Raw genomic sequence first — 21,251 nt, forward strand, 5'->3', positions numbered from 1 at the left:
AAGCTGCACCTGGCGAGCCAGCGCAGCACACGGAAACGCCGTTTACCTTCCCGCTAGTAAGCGGTCCCTATTTATCTACTTGCACCCGGGGGTGCTTTCGAACTGCTAGGTTGGCAGGCGCTGGGACCGAGCAACGGGAGCGCACCCTGCCGCGGGGATTCGAACCGCCGACCTGACGATCGGCAAGTCCTAGGCACTGAGGTTTTACCCACAGCGCCACCCACGTCCCTGACACAAGTGTAGCCCATCACAAAAGGAAACACAAAATGGAATTTCATAGTAACACAGGGAAGGAGAGTATGAGGTTAACAAGTTCATGAGGGGGTTTGTCTTTTTCCTGCTATGACACCAAAGGTGTATGTAAAAAGAGACACGCTGGTGTGAAATGTATTAACAGCTTTTTTTTCTGCAGCAGGTGGGAGGGGTTTACCACCAACTTTTGTTTCTGAGGAAGAAGGTGGGAGCATCTGAAAAAGGGGAAAGGGGTAGGGAGCGACACAAAAAAAGGAGACACAAAAATAGGAAATGTTATTTTCCTTTTTTACATGTGGCTCCATGCAGAGGTGATTTTTTGCACTCACACTTATTCTCACTGTACAACAATGGGGGGGGGACACAGAAAAGCACTCTCTTAACAACACGGGAGTGGGATGCGTAAAACTAACTTGGGCAATTAGGAAAAAAATGCTAAAAGTCAACTTCAAGTACGAAGACAGTCCAGTATAAAATACAGTGGTGCCCCGCAAGACGAATGCCTCGCAAGACGGAAAACCCGCTAGACGAAAGGGTTTTCCGTTTTTGAGTTGCTTCGCAGGACGAATTTCCCTATGGGCTTGCTTCGCAAGACGAAAATGTCTTGCGAGTCTGGAGATTTTTTTTCGCTCCCCCCCCCTTTTTCTAAGCCGCTAAGCCGCTAATAACCTTTTAGCAGCTAAGCCGCTAAGCCGATAAGCCTTTAATAGCCGCTAATAGCGCTAATCCGCTAAGCCGCTAATAGGGTTGCTTCGCAAGACGAAAAAACCGCTAGACGAAGAGACTCGCGGAACGGATTAATTTCGTCTTGCGAGGCACCACTGTATATAAATGTAAGGAAAGGAATATGGGGTACTAGCAGAACAGAGCTAATATTATAGAGAAGCTCCCACAATGTGAACTGTTATCACTTATGGCAGGAATGGGCAGGTTTGCAGGGCTTACTTTGCCTTTACCGCCTCTCCCCACCTAAACCATCCTGGGCTCTGCGTTGATCACCTGAGGCCCTTTTTTGTGTGCCACCTTCACATGAGGTCCAGAGGGTGGCAACACAAGAACGGTCCTTCTCTGTAGTGGCTCCCCGTTAGTGGAATATAAATATTTTAGACGCCAAGTGAAAACATTCCTCTTCAACCAGGCCTTTGGCTGATTGATATTCTATAGACTTTTAAACATGCAAGTAAGGGATGCGGGTGGCGCTGTGGGTTAAACCACAGAGCCTAGGACTTGCCAATCAGAAGGTCGGCGGTTTGAATCCCCACAATGGGGTGAGCTCCTGTTGCTCGGTCCCTGCTCCTGCCAACCTAGCAATTCGAAGCATGTCAAAGTGCAAGTAGATAAATAGGTACCGCTCCGGCAGGAAGGTAAACGGCGTTTCCGTGTGCTGCTCTGGTTCGCCAGAAGCAGCTTAGTCATGCTGGCCACATGACCTGGAAGCTGTACGTCGGCTCCCTTGGCCAATAAAGCGAGATGAGCATCGCAACCCCAGAATCGGCCACGACTGGACCTAATGGTCAGGTGTCCCTTTACCTTTTACCTTAGGAAGCGAGTGGCTATTGTTTTGCTGTTTTGTTTTAATGATTTACTGCTTTTTATCCTGTGTTTTTATTCTGTAAACCTCCCTAAAATCTTACAATGAAAGGCAGTACATAAATCTAACAAACAAATAAAATAGAAACAAATAAAATAAAATAAGCCCTCCTTGTGGAACAACTAAAGCCTGGTGCAAATGGCATATGCTTAGAAATAATGAAAATTCTGAGCACGGGCATTGGTTTTGAGTACAGCAGACCCACAACTTACACATACTGGTATTTAACTTGTGCACATTCAGCTCTACATGCTTGGCAAATTAAAAAGAAAAAATAGAAAGGGGTCAGGTGTCCAGGAAAAAGGCTCTGGCAATCCTACTAGCCATTGCACCCAATGTGTTTTGACTATATGGGGTTTTAGCTTTATGCGCTATCCCTGGAACATAAACTGAGAGTCTCTTGTACCCAAACAAATAGAGCCTACAGTCCTTCTACACAAAAAGCCAGTCCTGCTACCCCAAGCTTTCAGCAGTATAATTTCAGGAGGTGAAATCACATGTATACTATACGTGCCATTTTGTTGCTGCTCTTGCTAAACAGCTGGAAGTCAAGATTCCTCCCTGCGAATCGCGGCCCACCATTGTGCTTCAGGACAAGGAGAGGTTGGTTTGTGCCCACAGCTAAATTCTAACAGCTGCCCAAAGAGAGAGGGGGGGACTAGGAGTCAGACTAAGATACAGCTGTACATTTTAAAAGAAAAGTGGGTACAGTACACAGCTAGTGAGATTTCTCCTCCTTCCAGGAGGAAAGTGAAACACAGCAAAAATACTGAAATCTTACTGAAGCACACGAGATCCATATAACATGAACAGGATCCATATACATGAAGAAAACTGAAAGTCGACACACCCAACAAGAGTTTGGGTCCTCCTACTGAGGACACAAGAGGAAAGAAGACCCAGTGCTTGAAGCAGGCAATGGCTCTCTTTTAAAGTGAAGCAATTCTAATTGTGCAGGATTTGATTGCATTGCTCGACCATTCTCTGTTTGCCTTGTCCCTCTAGTATGGCCTGGCACAAGACAGTAAGCTGTCTGGGAAATGGATTTTTCCATCTCTTTGCCAATATATTAATGAAGATCCTGGAACACAAGAGCCCTTGTTGGCACCGCAAAGCAATACCATGACCCAAATAAATAGCAACCATTAGGAAGGATCCCAGCCACATTACCAGCTCATGACACCCCTTCCTTGGGGGGGCAGCCTCTTTTTGTATTTGAAAACTTCTGTGAAGTCTTAACTGCCGAATCAAACCTTGTTTTGAAAGCTAAGGCGATTTTAACCCTCATGACTAAAAGGGAGAATGCAGGTTATATGGAGGCAGAATTAACTCTGCCAGCTCCTGTCTTTCTAAAAATAATTTTCAGAAAACGCTTTTAAATCCATCGGAGCTTCTAAAACATAGCCATAATTTGGAGTAATGCTGCAATTAGTGGCAATTTGCTCCATACAGTGAGCAAGAGCAATGGGAAATGTGTCGTGCATACAAGCCTACACAGTAGTTTCAGATGCTTCTGAAATTTTTGCTACAGCCTTAGTGTAATGACAGCCATACACTGCTCTCATCCAAAACCTGACCACCACTTTGAATAGAGGACAGAACCACTGAAAGTTAACACAAATCGCTATGTACACAAACACACCCTTTCCCAATTCAACCGGCAAGCTCAAGAAACCATCTACTGTGTGCAGCTTAATTTCACGTGCAAAACTTCCGAATTCCAAAACTGAGAATGGGGGGGGGGGGGCACAAAATGTACAGCAAGTGCAAATATTCAACTTATACCTAGATCAGGCATCCCCAACGTTCGGCCCTCCAGATGTTTTGGACTACAATTCCCACCATCCCTGAGCACTGGTCTTGTTAGCTAGGGATCATGGGAGTTGTAGGCCAAAACATCTGGAGGGCGGCAGGTTGGGGATGCCTGACCTAGATCTTTCCATATGCATTAAAAATGTCATGTGAAGTAGGCCCAATCACAGTATCCAATCTTGCAGCTGAGTTGGAGCAGTGCTGTTGGTACAGAATACAAGGCGTTCCAACCAGCTCCAGGCGGGGAAAGGTTTGGATGACGGAAACAAAGCACCGCCTCCTCACCAGCCACCACCGTCCAAACTGAACTTGCATGCACACACCCCTGCAGCTGATTTAAAGTAGAAACAAAAATGTATCAGGAATCATGGATTTACCACAAGTGGCCTTTCAGATGCAGTTGGACCAAGACTTGGAACATCTCTGACCACTAGGCATGCTGGCTGGTGCTGATGTGAGCTGCAAGTCCCTTGCTCTGGACGCAAGGTACACTTTTGACCACTTTCAAACTGCTATCTTTTTTTTTTATCCTCACCCTCAACAAATACCGTATTTTTCGCTCTATAACACGCACCCGACCATAACACGCACGTAGTTTTTAGAGGAGGAAAATCCGTAGGCATGCCACCCGTAGGCATTTCCTCCATAACACGCACAGACATTTCCCCTTACTTTCTAGGAGGAAAAAAGTGAGTGTTATGGTGCAAAAAATACGGTACTTTTATTTGTGTTAATGCTTAAGCTGTATTTATCTTTTCCCAATGAGTGTTTCAAGAATACTCATTCCGGCAGACGGCAGGTCTGTCATCAGAATACAGATGGAACATCTTTCTGAAAGGACTGTACCATGTACTCATTCTGAGAGGACTGCACCATTCGCCCTTCCTAAATACAAGAACTGGTTCTTCTTCCCCAAGCTTTGTACGTCCATTCCTTTTGTGTTACCTTGGCATTCTCTCTTACCTACTGCCCCTCACAATATTGCTTTAGGCACCTGCTGACAAACACTTTGCTGTTTGGGAAGCAGGTTCAGGAACACATGCATTTAGCTACCTAAATGGGCTTCAGTTTTTTCCACTGATTTGCTATTTGTTTCTTCACGATGATGGTTTTACATATATTTGTTTTTGACGGGTTCGTGGATTTCAGCTATGTTTTATCTTTGTTTACATAATTTCTAAGCAAGGACATTTATGAACACCTATGCAATCCACCCCTTTTCCATGGTAGGTCCTCCCCAGAGTTTGGTGGCATCATTACGCGGGGTTAACACAGGAGCCACATGGCTGCCACTCAAAAGAGTGCACACAGAAAGAGACGCATTGGGCGGCCAACAACCATAGCTTGATTGCAATGATCTGAACGCAGTTTCAAATGCATGCCGTTTATTTATTTATTTTGCCAGGCCTGAAATATCTCCACAAAGAACATCAGCAGGGTCAAAGCTGCTGGATACCACCAGTCCACACAATCAGATGCCGGCAAAAAAGCTATCCAACCGATATATGACCTCCTTATGTCGCAGAGAGAAGGATAACAAAAATGAGAATCGATACCAGCAAGAGGGCATCCTAGGCTGCACATGAGGGGAGAAAACCAGGCAGAACAGAAACCAGATTTTAACCGATAAAAGGCCAATCCACCCTCAACAGGGTGGGGGGTGGTAAGGAAGGAGTATCAGAGGCAAAACACTTGAAGTCCGTCTTCCCCAAGATCCACAACAGGCATGGACCCCCAGTCCCATATCATAGAATCATAGAATTGTGGAGTTGGAAGAGTCCCATGGCTCACCTAGTCCAACCCCCTGCAACGCAGGAACTTGGCTTAAAACTAGGAGCGGGTGGGTTGCCGGAAAGGCACGTGAGAAGGCATCGCCATCTCTTTAATCCCTTTAGCAAGCCTTCCGTCCAAATCACAGTTCAAGCCGAGGTCACGGAGGAAGGAAGGAGACGCGGCAGCAGGTGCCTTTCGCCACCCGGGCTCAGCAACCCCCCACCGCCCTGCGCGCGTTTCGTTTTGGAGGAACGCAATGGAGGCTTACTCGCGAGTAAACGCGGCCGCGCTTGGGATTCACGGGCGGGGCGCGGGGCAACCAAATAACCCCCGGGGTGCCAACTTGAATAAAATATGGACGGAAACATCGCGCCATCGATCACATGACGGGGAGCACGACCCACACCATTTGGGGACCCAAATTTTATGGGGGGGGGCAAAGGGCCCTCGGCCCCTAGGACTTAGTTCCTACGATCCCAGGGAAAGAAAGAGCAAGGCGAAAAAGGATAGAAACAAAAACAGGCCCGGGAGGAAAGGGAGAGACGTTGGGAGATGCCCAAACCCCGCTCGAGGCAAGAGCTACCCTGCTGGCCGGTGGCACCCCAGCGCGCGCTCCCCTCAGCCCGCCTTCCAGCACAGCTCCGCCGCAGGCCGGGCCCCTTCCTTCCTCCCTCCCTCCCTTTCTTCCTCCCTTCCTTCCATCCAACGCAGCGCTTGATTCCCAGTCCGGAAAGCGGTGGCTCCGGGTGCGCCTCCCCGCGCCAAACCTCGCTGCGCTGTGCGCCCCGCGCGCCCTCACCGGCTCCTGGCGCGCTCCGCGCTCCTCCACGACACCGCAGCAGTCAGCGGAGCACTCAGCAGCCGTGCCCAGCCAGGCTCCTCGGAAAGAGGAGCCCACCCAGCTCCGCCAGGGAGAAAAGGGAAGAGGAGGCGGCCGAAAGAGGGAGGAGAGGCGGGCGGGACACTCCCCGCGAGCCGCTTCTCCTCGTCCTCCGGCGCGCTCGTCGGCGAGGGGAGGCGCTCCGGATTGCCTGTCAGCGATGGAGCGCCGCCGCAGCCCGTTGCCAAGGCAGAGTGGGCTTCTCCTCCTCGGCAGGCGATGTTTCCGTTCTCTCGCTCTCACTCCCTCACACACAAATACGGACAGCTAACACCCCCTCCCCCACCTGGTGTCCGGGTTTCTTGGCAACAGAAAGGCGCAAGGCGGCAAACTCCATGGGATTAATTTAATTAACATTCAATTTATTAAATGTGTAGGTAGGTAAAGGTAAAGGACCCCCGGACTAAGTCCAGTCAAAGGTGCAGCGCTCAGCCAGTGTTTGTTCACAGACAGCTTTCCGGGTCATGTGGACAGCACGACTAAACCGCTTCTGGTGCAACGGGATACCTGACGAGTGCCAGAGTGCACGGAAACGCCGTTTACCTTCCTGCCACAGTGGTACCTATTTGTCTACTTGTGCTGGTGTGCTTTTGAACTGCTAGGTTGGCAGGAGCTGGGACAAAGCAATGGGAGCTCACCACCGTCACAGGGGATTCGACCCGCTGACCTATCCATCAGCAAGCCCAAGAGGCTCCGTGGTTTAGACCACAGCGTCCCCCACATTAAATTTGTATACCGCCCTATACTCGTGGGGCTCGGGGTGGTTCACCACACAAAGCAGGGCCAAAACTAGGCTTTATTTCACCCAGGACAAAGACCCAGTTTGGCACCACCCATGTGCGCATTTTATACCCTCCAACATTTCTCTGATGCAAATAGGGAGTCCTATTCAATAATAATAATAATACCCCACCCATCTGGCTGGGTAGCCCCAACCACTCTGGGCGACTTCCAACATATATAAAACATACTAAAACTTAGGGTTGCAAATGTCAGGAATTTAATGGAGATGCTGAAGCTGCAAGCAGCGCCTGGGCAAAAATCTTCAAAAACAGCTCAAAAACGTCTGGTTTTGCAAACAAACAAACAAAAAAAGCCAAAGAACTTTTCTGTCCAGATTTTCAGTTTTTGAAATATGGCAACCCTAATTAAACATAAAAACCCCTTCCCTATACAGGGCTGCCTTCAGATGGCTCGGGGGCCACATGACGTCTAGTCAACATTTCAATGAAAGGGAAGATGTGACCAGTGACTAGAATGCCGATTGTCAATATTGACCCCCTTAGATTGTCATATAGTTCTGGCAGCCCACGGTTGAAAGCAAGTCTGACAGCTGTTTACAAACCCCTCACTACATGGTTTCGCTGGGAAGGACTAGGCAGATATATGCCGGCTTGTAATATGTGAGATAAGAGGGGCAGCCTCCAGCATACAATGGGCCCAGAGCCAAATGCCATCTAGCTCGGAGATGATTACGCAGCTCAACATAATCTCCTTATACAGCCTAAGATCAGAAGAAGAATGGGGCAGAAGAAGCGCAACTCGGCTGATTTGGGATGTGGGATTGGTGTGCTGCGTTAGGAGCAGGAGCCGGGAACCAGCATATGAGTGTGTGAACATCACCAGCCTTTTCTCCCCAATTATATTTTGTTAAGTTTCAACCCTGGGCGTAGCAGCGGCCCCCCCTCCCTGATCAAGTAAACAAATAAAAATACTTAACAAACCAGTTCTGTATTGTCTATTATTTTACCTGTGCATTCTTCTTTGGTTGGAACTTCTTATTCCTCCCATTTCTGTGCATATAGAATCCTAGCTGGTGCTGTTACATACATAAACAACTTTTGATTTTAAATAAATAAATAAATTCTGCCCCTATAATCCCTAACAGAAGTACTTCGGGCCCTTTTGATATACAGTGGTACCTCGGGTTAAGTACTTAATTCGTTCAGGAGGTCCGTTCTTAACCTGAAACTCTTCTTAACCTGAAGCACCACTTTAGCTAATGGGGCCTCCCGCTGCTGCCGTGCCGCCGGAGCACGATTTCTGTTCTCATCCTGAAGCAAAGTTCTTAACCCGAGGTAATATTTCTGGATTAGCGGAATCTGTAACCTGAAGCATATGTAACCTGAGGTACCACTGTACTCATTTTAAACATCTTTCTTTCTTTTCTTTTTTTGGTCTCGTCATGTATCATTTCTAAAAATACCCTTGCTTTCTTGCAAGTCCACAACATGTGTGTGGGGGGGACCCCCCCCTCAGCCTGTTTGCAGAACATCAGCAGCCTAAGAGGCCTAAAGAAGTGAGGCAAGTGGCGGGTGCTTGCAGAAACTATTTCCCTGCTATTCGCATCTGCATTAATCACCCGTGAAAGGAAGCTCCAGTTCTCCACACATCAGCAAAGTTTTCCTCATTTGGTTCTGGGGGTTTCTCCCGGGTTTCTCAGCCTGGGTTTCCCCCGAGTTCCTCATTCTGTATTCTTCTTTGCCTGGTGTGGATTTCCCCTGGATTTCCTTGGCCAGGAACTCCTTATACAGCATCACGATTCCCATACATTTGGCCCTTTGGCAAGTCTTGCATGCCTGCGGTTCTGGCTGATCCGCTCTCCCCTATTAACATGTCAGAAGTGAGCTCTCTGTAAACTTCACAGAGTAGGCAAAGGCAACTCTTTATTAGAAAAAAAAACAACCCCAGGATCTGCTCAGGTAACCAGGTCTAACAAACACAGCAACTCTCTTTGGTAGGTCTTGCCCCGGTGAGGCAGTTGCAGAGACTAAAGGTCCCCGCCTTCCCACAAATGCCTAAATCTCCTCCTCTCCAAGGTTTTCCCCAAGCAATCTGAGACTGTGCCAGCATGCCTACCTGCCTGTGCTCCTCTCCCTTCATTCCTCTGGGAGAGGGGAGGGGAGCTTGTCGTAGCAGAAGGGGGAGACCCCCCTGTGCTTCTTCATCAGCCTCTGGGCATCCCTTCTCTCCCGCTTCCGTTTCTGATTCTGGACTTCTCTCTAGCACAGACTCTCCCTGCTCACTAAACCCTGTCACCTCTTCAGCTTCAGATACCTCCCCCTCTCAGTCTTCTCCCTCTGACCATTCATTGTCGTCCCACCCCCTGGGCTCCGAGCCTTCTTTCTTTGGGGGTTCCCCAGCTGATGCCTTCAACCATTCCTCTGCGTCCAACCAGTCCATGACGTAACATTTCCCAGCCGTCAGCACAGTAGGTTGCACACTTGCAGCAGATAGCTGTTGGCAACAGCATTTGTTTAAGCATCTCGTCTCCCACACAAAACCATTACCATGCACCATGAAGTGATCACAGCAAACCTGTTTGCAGAAATATAACATCAAACCCCACAGATGCCATGGAACGTACCTATGGGAAATAACAGAGACTAAAACAAGATGCCTTCACAAACAAACAGAGAAGGAGCTAAAAATATTGCCTATCGGAACCTTCCACATTGGAACCACGGGAAATAATTGTGCCCTACGAAGGGCTATTTCTATATATCCCACATTAAGCAATGACAGAATCTCTATTGTATAAGTAAAGTGCACTTGACCAAAAATACAATTATGCAATGCAATGATAAGGACAGCCGTCCTGGGCATTTTGACATTTCACAAAATATATTTGGTTACAGGTAAAAGAGATTTCACAAAAACTGGGCAACATTCTTAATACGATCACCAGTTGCCGAGATCTCATATTTACTCAGATCCTGTTAATATTACTAGGCTACCAAAATGATTTCAGCTTCTTGGTGGAAACGCATTTTCAGTTGCATGGTAACCTTGGCAACAGTATTATATTTTTGGATCCCTAACAATGTATTCTGTTTATTGTAATCAAGTGATTTCAAGATGCTAGCTCTGGGCCACAAATATAAGACCAGAGATTTGAGCGCATGGCTAAAATAGACTTTAGACATATGAATATTTTTAATGGGATTTGTTTGTGTGCATTCCTGCACACATATATACAAATCTTACATACCCATTAAAAATCAGGTCACTTTAACAAGTTCTTCTCTATTTGAGCAGGAATAAATGTGAATATTTACTGCTTACCGTACCTTTTTTTCAAATACGGGACACCCAAGCAACAGATAATTTAGATCCCATCCAGCAACCCAGCCAAATGGGCAGGGGATCATCATCAGCACAATTTATTTATTATTATTCATATTGTTACACTGGTAGTTGCAAAAAAGCGTGTCAGTGCTTTATTCAGAGAACCATCTGTAGAATTAATAGAAGTATAAAATTAGTATGTGAGCATGCAGATCCTTTTCTTAACCTATGGAAGTTTGAAAATGTCTGCCTTTGTTAGAAACACAATGTGACCACAACATCAGAGCTATGGATATTCCAGCTGATAGCCAACACTGCAGTAGAATGATCTCTGGTGGGATTGTACGTCTGCCGTCTTGCACTGGGGGAAGAGGAGCATTGATTTAGGGTGTGCTGATCTGACATCACACCACAATGCCACAATGAAACAATGGCAGAGAGAAGAGCAGCACCTTTTGAAAAATAGCTGCCCAAAATGATTTAATAATATCTTGGCTACCTTGCCTTACAACGACAGATAATCTATACGCCATGTGTGCTTTTGAAAGAAGAACTCTGTGTCTATTTCTGATTCCATTTTATATTTTTAAAGGAACATTTTGCATGCTTTTAATCCTAGCACAATAGATTAAAAGGGTTTGTTGGAACGATGTTTTCTACCTTTGAGAGATCTACAGACAGAAAAGACATACTTGACGGAAAACATTAGCCAAAGATGGAGAATTTCGGAAAGTTTGAGTTATGCAGTAACATAACTTGTTCTTTTGATGTTGCAACAACAAAGTAATTTGAGTTTTGCCTCCTTGCAGGCGATCAACCTACAGCCTTCTCACAGGTAGCAAAGTGAGGTTCAATCACTGGTGAACGTTCATAAGTTACCAAGCAAACAAGGGAAAAGGCAGAAAATAGCTCTATTATTTTTCTGAGCACCTGCCTGGTGTCAGCTTCAATGGAAAAGACCCTTTCAGTAATGGATACCCTAACTAAGACAGGTGGTAGCAGCTTCTGGTCGTGGAATTGATACAGGTGCTGTCAAGAACTGCACTGCAATGTTTATTCAAGTACCATGGAATTGGCAGGATAGCACATCTTCTGATGCAGCTGGGGACTCATATATAGGCCATATGTTGTTCTTCCATCAAGCTGGGTCAGGGCCAGAATTTCCACATGGATTGCAAACATCTGCGCCACTTATAGCAGCCCAAAACCTCCACATTGCAATGCCTGAATTCACTTCAGTGTAACTGATATCAGCAGAGGACCTGGAGAATTTGATGGTGGGAAACATGGCCGTAACGTGGCTATATCTATCATAGCAAAAAACCCGAAAATGTCTGGGAAGGTAGGGTAAAATGTTTGCCGAAATTTTAGGATGTTTATTCCAAGGATGAGTACAAAACCTATGTATGTTCTGGCTTGGTTCTTTAACTGCAGCTTACCTCCCCTGGCCTGTAAACACACAGATACACAAAACAGGAAAGGAAAGAATAAACTTCCACTCCCAGAGTATATATATATATATATATAAAATTCTCCCATACTTTCTGACATCATCTCTCATGCCCATGAATAGAAGTACCTCAAAGTAAACTAGACAGATTTTCAGCCTGTGGTGTAGTGGTTAAGAGCGGTAGACTCGTAATCTGGTGAACCAGGTTCACTTCCCTGCTCCTCCACATGCAGCTGCTGGGTGACCTTGGGCAGTCACACTTCTTTGAAGTCTCTCAGCCCCACTCACCTCACAGAGTGTTTCTTGTGGGGGAGGAAGGGAAAAGGAGAATGTGAGCCGCTTTGAGACTCCTTAGGTTAGTGATAAAGCGGAACATCAAATCCAAAGTCGTCGTCTTCTTCTTCTTCTTCTTCTTCTTCTTCTTCTTCTTTTCTCATAATTACGATTTCTGGCATGGTGTCCTTGCAGACCCTTCAAGTGTCCGTATTTTCCAGGGATGTCCTTGATTTAGAGAAGCTGTCCTGGTTTCTGATGTGATCTTGGAATGTCCCGCTTTTCCTTAGGATGTCCCTATTTTCATTCGAGAAATGTTGGAGAGTATGGAGTTATCTGCCCCCCCCCAAGCTGTCTGAAGGCAATCCTGTATCGGGAAGGTTTTTTTTAAAAAAAAAGTTTAATGTTTTATTATGCTTTTATATATGTTGGAAGCTGCCCAGAGCGGCTGGGGCAACCTAGTAAGATGTGTGGGGATATAAATAGAGAAATTACCATTACGGAATGGGACGTCCCTATTTACATTGGAGAAATGTTAGAGGCTATTTCCTTGGTGGTGCTAACTTGCAGATACCATGTTTTGAGACTGAAGCCAGGGGAAGAATTTTGAGCAAACTGTTGTGGGTTGCTGTTGATTTTGCATGCTATTTTGCATGCTATCTGCTGCAAGACACCTGCCGCTTTTAAAGCATTTGCAGCGACATTCTTGCGGAGTCCTGTGTGCATCGTTATCAGCTTTCACACAACTACAATTGCCTTCAAACATGGTAAAGGTAAAGGGACCCCTGACCATTAGGTCCAGTCATGGCCGACTCTGGGGTTGCAGCGCTCATCTCGCTTTATTGGCCAAGGGAGCCAGCGTACAGCTTCCAGGTCATGTGGCCAGCATGACTAAGCCGCTTCTGGCGAACCAGAGCAGTGCACGGAAATGCCGTTTACCTTCCCACCAGAGTGGTACCTATTTATCTACTTGCACTTTGATGTGCTTTCAAACTGCTAGGTAGGCAGGAGCAGGGACCGAGCAACGGGAGCTCACCCCGTCCCAGGGATTTGAACTGCCAACCTTCTGATTGGCAAGTCCTAGGCTTTGTGGTTTAACCCACAGCGCCACCCACGTCCCTCAAACATGGTAGTATATGTAAATTTGGATATCCCACCAGAAAGGGTTCATCAGATCATTCTGTAAGAAAACAATGTAAAACTGTGAAAATCGCAGCAGATGCAGTAGGTGCTAAGTTTTGGACTAAGAGGGCAAGAACTATGGCAAAAGATGTCTTGATTAATCTCTTTATCTTCCATTTAGTGTTATAGGTCTAAAAACACCCTTTTCAAAAACATTTCCTTTCTTTTTTAATTTCCCCTTTAATTAAGCGTTAGTTCCGATTAAGAAAGGTACAAAGGGCTGATGGCTGCCAGCTGCTGATCCTGTAGGTTCACCATGGACTCAGCTACACAGCTGCAAATAAAGCGTTTTAAATGTGTTGTAAAAATGCAACATACAAATGTGACACTAGATGGTGGCAGTGAGCTATGCGAAATTCAATGCCTTTTTAAAAACGGGGGTTTTTAAAAGCATTTTCACGGTGTTTTTTAAATATGTGTGTAATTTCTACCCATATCTGTACTTGAAAACAGGAAAAATAAAATTACAATATAATGAAATAATTATCGCGGTTATCATCAGAAGCTTAAAAAAAATTCTTTTTTGCTTATTCAATCATAAACATATAGTTCAATGACATATTGAAATACAAATAAAGGGGAAACAATACTGCAGAAAAATGAAAAATAATTATACACACACAAGATACAAATAACAAATAATATAGTTTTGCTCAGGAAAAAAATTATGCTATGTTATATTCTTTCACAGGCCAGAACTTTTAGACCCAATTCCAAGAAAAAGCTGATAATAGCATTTTTTTTAGTGATATCACTTCAGACTGTTGGTGAGGATTCAAAGGCTTGAATGTTCCCACACACATTTCCCCCCACCCCAAATCCCAGTGCATAGAAAATAGGATGACACTAGATTTCTAGGTGAGCTGTGTTTTTTTAATTTTCTTTGGACGAGCATCCAGTCAGGTAAAATCGCACCTGTTGGGATTTCATTCCTCCCATTGCAGGATGTGTGATTGTTTTCACATGTCTGTGTTGACATTCCATAGTGTTGGAGTCATGAGAACGGAAGTTCAGTTACACTGTTCCGTTATGTTGTACTTTTGCTTTTCTGCTCTCTCGGAGATGAAGGAGAGAAGAGCCATGATTTCCTTTGCTCTGTTTTGTACATAATAAAGTAGCTTAGAAATCCACACCTCCAATGCCTAGCTTCTGCTTGGACTCTGCTTTTGTATTGCGGATATGTGTCGCAGAAGCGCGTCGGGAAAGAAGAGTGATGAATCATCCCGAGGGTCGCTTGTGGGGGAGAACACTCCTGCCTGGCGTTCTCTAGATGGTGCAAGAAGCCCAGCGAGGTCTTTCTCCATGTACCCAGGCACCAACAGCAGCTGCAGCTTGAAGTGGTACAGAGCAATTATAGGTAGGTTACAATTAAGCTACCATGACTGCAGTCACTGAGTTGCATTGGACATAGTTGAAGGAGATCATTCCATCAGTGCAAAGCCTTTCTACTTGCCTGATGGAATCACCTCCCCTTTCCTCCTCTCTGGCACCACCTTGCTATTTGGAAGGTTTTCCCCACCATCTCGAGCAGATTTGGGGAGGGCATGTGAGCCGGGAGCAGAGGGGGAAATCCAGTTGTGCTAGGAGGAATTCTGGCACTGATCTCTGCTGGGAATAAGTCTCATTGAACTCAGCAGGACTTGTTTCTAAGTCAAGAAGAGACATGAGACTCTTAATCTAACGGTCATGGGTTCAAGTTCCGCTCTGGGTGAAAGATTCCTCCATTGCAGGGGGCTGGACTGGATGAGTCTCGTAGTCCCTTCCAGCTGTACAAGTCTATGATTGCACTCAGTGGTAAGAGTTGGTTGCTGGGTGTCTTCCAAGGCAAATCTAATCACAGCTGTGTCTTCCTTTTTGCTTTGCTTTCTCAAACTTTCTACTTCCTGCGTTAGGGTTCCTATATCGCCAAATTTGCTGTGGTCGATCCCTGAAATGGGCAGAGTCTATCAAACAGGAGTGAGAGTACAATAAGAATAGGATACCCCTTTCCCGGAATGAACTTCCTCCTACACAGTCATTACATTTGTCATGCTAACGTTCCATATCCTGACCATGGGAACCTCACCTCAACCAGGAAACACATGTGCCTGTGCTCTTGTCATCCTAACAAAACAAAAATAATTAGACCAGCCAACTCTTGTGTGTATTGTGTTTTTTGACAAGATGATGCATCCGCAAATCACAGAGAGAGGCTGAGGAGAGAGAGATGCACATTCAGTGATACATTTTTTCACGGTGGAAGCTTCTGATTTTCTTGTGGTACACATCTTCCTGGTACACATCTTCGCCCCCAATTTATCTGTGCCCTTTCTGTGTCACTCACCTAGCTGCAAAAAGTCTGGTGTGTGCGTTTTGTAAGTGGATTTGTTGAGCTGCAGTCACAGAGACCCTTGATCCACTTTGCACAAAACCTAATGTTCTGGTGTGCGATTGAATCACTCCCACAAAGTCCTGACAGTCTGGAGGCGTTGAGAGACAGCAGTCCTATACAAGGTATAAATATAGGCTGAAGCTCTCTTCACATGCAAACTGTGAATCTGGATGCACTAGATGTGCACATTTTAACCCACACAAAAAAGAAAAAGGGGGGGGGAAGGAACATGCAAAATATGCCTGAATTTTCTCTCTCTTTCTCTCTTCAAGTCTAATACTAAAGCAAGCAAGCTCTGATGCTAATTGGCCTCTTACCATATATGCATTCTTATTCACATTGCATAGATACGGGCAAATTGTTCAGACTCCTCTATGACCTTTAGAAAAGGCAGCAGCAAGGTAGCAATCATCTTGTTTCATCCAAAATTGGGGTTAAATTTAGGTGCATGGCAAATAGCGCCATCTGGTGGAAATGATAGGATTTGTAAATCACTTTGCCCTTTTTTAAACTTCATTAACTAGGCTGTTTTGTTTTGTTTTGTTTTGTTTTGTTTTGTTTTGTTTTGTTTTGTTTTGTTTTGTTTTGTTTTGTTTTGTGTTTGGTCAGGCACCAAAGTATTTTCAGAGGCAAGCGATGCAAAAGAGAAGATTTAAAAGTCACGTGCTGAAATCCTGGCACGAAATAAACTTCCCTGCTTATTTCACTGTGACTCAGATTTGGGTGGTGGTTGGTGCAGTAAAATGATTAAAATGCAACTTCAATATTGAAGAGATGTTGTTTTTTTGGCTCATTTGCTATTGTCGCTTTCCAAAAAAAGAAGTTCAATTTAAATAAACACAACACCATTTCAAGTAAAGGTGGTTAGGGCAGGGGGATATGGTAAAAATATTTAGCAGCATATACCATATAAAAATGCTCTTTTTTCTTATTAAAGGTAAAGGTAAAGGGACCCCTGACCATTAGGTCCAGTCACGGACGACTCTGGGGTTGCGGCGCTCATCTCGCTTTATTGGCCGAGGGAGCCGGCGTACAGGTCATGTGGCCAGCATCACAAAGCCGCTTCTGGCGAACCAGAGCAGTGCACGGAAACGCCGTTTAACTTCCCGCTGGAGCGGTACCTATTTATCTACTTGCACTTTGACGTGCTTTCGAACTGCTAGGTTGGCAGGAGCAGGGACCGAGCAACGGGAGCTCACCCCGTCACGGGGATTCGAACCGCTGACCTTCTGATCGGCAAATCCTGGGCTCTGTGGTTTAACCCACAGCGCCACCCGCGTCCCTCTTTTTTCTTATTAACTATCCTCTAAAAAACAACAACTGGTGGATGCTTGTAACACATTGGGTGATGTTCAATGCCCTTCTTCCATTAGCACAACATTTTGCTAGAAATGTCTGGAGTGAAGAATTAACTCTTTATAGTCAGAAGTGCACTTACAAGTTAGGGCATGTGCATCAGTCCTACATGTCTCAGCTGTTCCTAGGGGTGCACCCTTTGAGGCAGTGGCCGCAACAGAGAGGCTCCACCCCCAACCTCAGCTTATTTATATCCCTCACCCAAGCTGCGTGCAAGCAGGTGAAGACTGCGCCTGCGTGTCACCAGCTTCTGCTCCTCCCTCTGCAGTCCTCTCTGAGTCCTGGGAAAGAGTGTAGCAGGAGAGGTGGTGGGAGGAAAACTGCTCATACACATGCTCTCTAGCAGAGCCATAGCTATGGGAGGACTAGCCAGGTTTTTTGGCCTGGGTGAAAGCTCCAGAGAGACACCACTGAGGCTCCCAGCCTGTGTGTGTGTGTGTGTGTGTGTGTGTGTGTGCACACGCACAAATGCATGCAAGGGGATGCCAATTGGGTCTTTTCCCCAGGTGAAATAAAGCCGAGTTTTGCCCCTGTTTTCTAGGCACGGAGAAAGCTGAAATGTGAAAGAGCTCCTAGATGCTCTGCCACTGAGCTGAAATATATATTTTTTTAAAAAATGAAAAAAAATTGTCCAGGAGCACCTTAGAGACCAGCAAAAATCCTTCTCACACACGCAAACACTTTGAAGTATTGTTTCATACCCTCCAACATTTCTCCAGTGAAAATAGGGATGTCCAATTCAATAATGATAATTTTACTATTTATACCCCATACATCTTACTGGGTTGCCTAGCCACTCTGGGCAGCTTCCAATAGGGTTGCCATATATCCCCTTTTTCCAGAGCACGTCCTCTTTTTTATAATGAGAGTAGTCATAGAGATCCATTGTTAAAAGTAGAAATTTTCAAATATGTCCTCTTTTTTGCTCTTCAAAATATAGCAACCCTACATATATAAAAAACATAATAAAACATTAAGCATTAAGAAAAAGCTTCCCTATACTGGATTGTGTTTTGGACGGTTCAGGGGTCAGATAACTCCATACCCTCCAACATTTCTCCAATGAAAATAGGGACATCCTAAGGAAAAGCAGGATGTTTCAGGATCAAATCAGAAACCAGGACAGCTTCTCTAAATCAGGGACGTCCCTGGAAAATAGGGACACGTGGAGGGTCTGCCGTTTCTGTCATGCTGTTGCTAGGATATTTTAGCTTGGCATCAACTGTTATCTCAACATTACTGCTTGTGAACTGCTTCCATTATTTTGCCAAGTTTTAAATTTAACCAACATTTTCAAAATGAAAGGATAAGGAGCAAGACCATGGTATATGTTGTAAAAGCTTTATTGATCACTTTGTTGAATGTTCTCAATCCCAGATCAGGGGTCAAAGTAATGAAAAACAAATAAAGAGGGGGAAACAATATACAAAAATTACAGAATCATAGAAACGGGACCAATAAACTAAATGATTTGATCCTGAGGTAAACAAGCATAAATAATGAATACATTGTTGTCATATATGTCACAAGCAAGCATTGAGTCACTATGTTGCCGAAAGCAGAAATTGGCCATTTCTAAATGGGATCTTGGATTTATTTTGACTTACAGAGTGAATATGAGCAGCATGCTTTTGTGGAAATTAAACTGTGGAGACAGAGGGAAATGCCAGTTTGGATTAAAATAGCAGAAGTAAGGCATACAAGTGAAGTCTGTTTTTCTTTCAGCCTGACAGGTAAGATCCAGAAGATGGCAGTCACTCCACATAAAATATATAAAGAGATGCTCAGGAGACAAAGTAACCGACTCTTCCTCTCTTTTTAACTGATAATTACTTTGATGTCATCATCTAAAAATCTTATCTGCCTGTAGCCAGCTTACATACTGGCTGTGGTTGGCTGAAACTGCAGTCTGGAGGGCCACGGGACACTTCCAGCTCTTACACATGCTCATGTCAATCAAGGAAATCAGTGTTTGGCTGTTTTGAAAATCCAACTTCCTCTCCATTTCCTCTTTTCCGGGCAAAACATACGCAACTCCCTCAACTATTCCTAATAAAGCTCAGGGTCCAGACCCTTGATCCTCTTGGTTGCCCTCCTCTGCAAATGTTCCAGCTTGTGAACATCCTTCCTAAATTGTGGACACAGTATTCCAGGTGTGGTCTGACCAAGGCAGAATAGAAAGGGAAAGGGAAAAGACCCCTGACAGTTAAGTCCAGTTGCAGACGACTCTGGGGTTGCGGAGCTCATCTCGCTTTATGGGCCAAGGGAGCCGGCGTTTGTCCACAGACAGTTTTTCTGGGTCATGTGGCCAGCATGGCTAAGCTGCTTCTGGGGCAACGGAACACCGAAACAAGAGCAGCGCACGGAAACACTGTTTACCTTCCCGCCGGAGTAGTACCTATTTATCTACTTGCAGTTTGATGTGCTTTCAAAATGCTAGGTTGGCAGGAGCTGGGACCGAGCAACAGGAGCTCACCCCATTGCAGGGATTTGAACCGCTGACCTTCTGATCGGCAAGCCCAAGAGGCTCAGTGGTTTAGACCACAGCGCCACCTGTGTGAATAGAGCAGAATGGAGTGGGACTGTTACTTCACTTGATCTGGACACTGTACTTCTGTTGATGCAGCCTTAGAATAGCATTCTCTTTCTTTGCTGCTACGTCACCATCTGGACTCACATTAAGCTTGTGGTCCACTCAGATCCCTAGATCCTTTTCACATGTACTACTGGCAAGCCAGGTGTCCCCCCCACTGGCAACCCATGCTATGCCCTTGCATAGCTCTATGCAGTGCCTGATTTATGTATAAGCTAAACAAGCTATAGCTTAGGGCCCCACTCTCTTGGGGTCCCCCAAAAAAAATTAAAGGAAAAAAATGGATGTACATTTCCAAAATATAAGATAAAAAATAAAATAAAATAAAACCTCCATACAGCAACAGGGTTTTGTGTTGTGTAGGCTCCTGTGATATAAGTAATGGGCCCCGCCTGCTAGCCTGCTCCCTAAAATATCACTGGTTTGATCATTTATATATATAGGGTGCCTACATTCTGCATAGACTTTTCAACAATTACTTTGATAAAATACATCTTTTGCTATGTGCAAATGGCTTTAGATAACTATTAGGTCCATCAATTACCATACAGTGGTACCTCAGGTTAAGAACTTAATTCGTTTTGGAGGTCTGTTCTTAACCTGAAACTGTTCTTAACCTGAGGTACCACTTTAGCTAATGGGGCCTCCCGCTGCTGCTGCGCCGCCGCCGCCACGCGATTTCTGTTCTCATCCTGAAGCAAAGTTCTTGACCCAAGGTACTATTTCTGGGTTAGCGGAGTCTGTAACCTGAAGTGTCTGTAACCTGAAGCATCTGTAACCCGAGGTACCACTGTATAGCATATATTCAAAGCAAAAAACAGCGGCAATTTGTTGTTGACAGAGGACAGCTGGACATATAAAGGGCCCCATTACCTTCAGTAGCTTCGGGCCTCATCAAACCTAAATCCGGTCCTGTATCTATGTCCCTTACATTGCAGGGAGGCACAGCTAAACTCCTGTAATATTTATCTGCATACTGCCAGAAGCCTCACCTCCTAATTTCTGCAGATCAAGGCACTGTTAAAGGCACAAGAGTACAGCCTTGCTGGGGGTTTTCCTGGTCTGCCAGCAATGCTGGTGATGAATGATTGTGTTTGACCAAAAAGATGTTTAAGAGAAGGGATGGAGCTGGGAGCTAGAATAGAGAGGAGAAGGAGGGTAGTGGTGTGGTATCAGTATAATTTACATCACTGTTGCTCTTCCTCTTTTGCTTTGCTAATATGGCTTCCACGGTTTCCCCTGAAAGACACTTTGTGGCTTTGACTATTGCATGAAAGGCAGAAATTCAGCAGATAAAACTTTCCCTTGCGTGGAGCTGAAAGGGAAACTGTATCTTCTGAATGTTCTGTTTGCTGTGCAAACAAAAAAATAAATGAATGAATGGGTGCTCTGCCAGGCCCTATCTAGCCTGTGTATGTTAGTTAGTTATTATTATTTTTTATCAAACTGTTCTTTTTTATTTAAAAAAAAAAAGTTGCAAAACCCATTGCACAAACTAATTATCAACTTTTCTGACCTTGGAGATACTATGAGTACAACTCAGCAGATCTTAACCATTGGTTTAACATTTAAGCTGTTCACCACTCCTTTTTTTATTTTATTTTTTGCTTCTGGACATTAATCTGGGCAGTTACACACAGAAAGAGAACT

The 21,251-nt window shown here is 45.0% G+C and overlaps 1 protein-coding gene across 1 annotated transcript in view; it reads right to left on the reverse strand.

Moving 5' to 3' along the window:
- Positions 1-6,490, reverse strand: part of CYRIA (CYFIP related Rac1 interactor A) — a 68,139-nt gene extending 61,649 nt beyond the window's left edge. Inside the window, 1 exon segment of the mRNA XM_080998058.1 lies at positions 6,228-6,490. The gene's annotated coding sequence lies outside the window, so the exon portion shown is untranslated.
- Positions 6,491-21,251: the final 14,761 nt, after the last annotated feature.

This window comes from Podarcis pityusensis, assembly GCF_964106645.2.
Source record: "Podarcis pityusensis genome assembly, chromosome: 3".
In the NCBI taxonomy this organism is placed as follows: domain Eukaryota; kingdom Metazoa; phylum Chordata; class Lepidosauria; order Squamata; family Lacertidae; genus Podarcis; species Podarcis pityusensis.